This window comes from Hibiscus syriacus, unplaced genomic scaffold (assembly GCF_006381635.1).
Source record: "Hibiscus syriacus cultivar Baekdansim isolate YM2019G1 unplaced genomic scaffold, ASM638163v2 tig00110813_pilon, whole genome shotgun sequence".
Classification (NCBI taxonomy): domain Eukaryota; kingdom Viridiplantae; phylum Streptophyta; class Magnoliopsida; order Malvales; family Malvaceae; genus Hibiscus; species Hibiscus syriacus.
Genome location: NW_024062871.1, coordinates 919,750 through 921,183, shown reverse-complemented (window position 1 = coordinate 921,183; position 1,434 = coordinate 919,750). Strand labels below are relative to the sequence as shown.

General features: G+C 33.3%; 1 pseudogene; it reads right to left on the bottom strand.

Moving 5' to 3' along the window:
• Positions 1-537: 537 nt before the first annotated feature.
• On the bottom strand, positions 538-1,110 carry LOC120141800 (annotated as a pseudogene).
• Positions 1,111-1,434: the final 324 nt, after the last annotated feature.

Genomic DNA, 1,434 nt, shown 5'->3' with positions numbered 1-1,434 from the left:
GATGATGTGACTCGTTAGTAAAAGGGTTTAATTTTATTTTAACCATGTACTTTAGAAAAAATACTAATTGGGGACTATTTTATAAATTCAAGTAATTTAGGGACAAAGATCTATTTTACCCTTTTTTTAATATGTTTTCTTCCCAACCCATCTTCTTCTTCCCCTAGCTTCCACACTCGCCGCCGCACACCCCTTTATTGCTGTTCATCTTCTTCATATATTTTATTGCTGTTCATCTTCTTCATATATTCCTTGTGCTTTTGCAGGAAACGTGTAATGTAAACCTAAACTATGCATTTACTGATCAAGCAAATGGTTTTGCCCTAATTTTTGTTCTTATTCCTTCTTTTATCCTAGAACAATTCATGTCTAGCAACTGTGAAATATCATATATAGAGAGAATTTGTTGCAGTAAGTCCAAGAAATGTGCCTTCCCTTTTTCTTAATTTAGTAAAAACATGAATCCTTTAAGCTGCTATTTCTAAATATATATATCATTTAACTTGAAAAGGAAAACGTTTTCAAGCTTTGATGCACTTAGCTGGAATCGAAATCCAAGTACATTCTATTGGCAGCAATTCTCAAAGGATCAACGTGAAGTGATATCCGATGGACGCTTCTGGTCCCCCGCACTTCTGAATTGCTGCTTTTAGTAATGCCTCAACATGGCCTTGCCTTCTATGACTCTCCTTCACTGTTTCGGGTATTGAGAGACAAATAAAACAGAGTGGTTAAACAAAGAGAAGAGAATATAAGTTGACTTGGGACTTTTATCGAACATGTTATAGGTGAAGCCCATGCTCGAGTAAAGGGATAGGAACAGGGAATACGAACCTGCAAGTTTCGTTATGGAAGGAGAAAGTGAAGAGGACCAACAATACATAGCATACACAATAACATCTCCATTTGCATCCATCATGTAATGCAATCCACTATTGTTCTTTCTCAGTTCTTCATCAAAGGATCTAGCAAGTGATTCGTGCTTTGGGAAAATCTTCTTTTCAGTTTCATGATATTTTCTACTATCTTTGCGAAGCTTTTTGAGTTTCTCTGAAGCTCCACCACCACGGCCACGTTATCCATGCTGTTTTCCGTTTCCGATCATGTCTTCTTTGTTGATAACAATGGAAGAAGAATATGGGGTTGCCAGGTTGGGAAGAAAACATATTAAAAAAGGGTCAAATTAGAACTTTGTCCCTAAATTACTTTGAATTTATAAAATAATCCTTAATTAGTATTTTATATGAAATTCAAGAATTAAAATAAAAATTAAATATTTTTATTTATATTTCAGGTCATCAAACTAATAGAAGTAAATGTTTCAGTGACTATATTTTAATTAAAATAAAATGAGAGTGACTATGTATTATTTTTTTGAATCGAATGATTATAGGTTTATAAAAATAAAATAAAAATGATCAACTATGTAGTTTA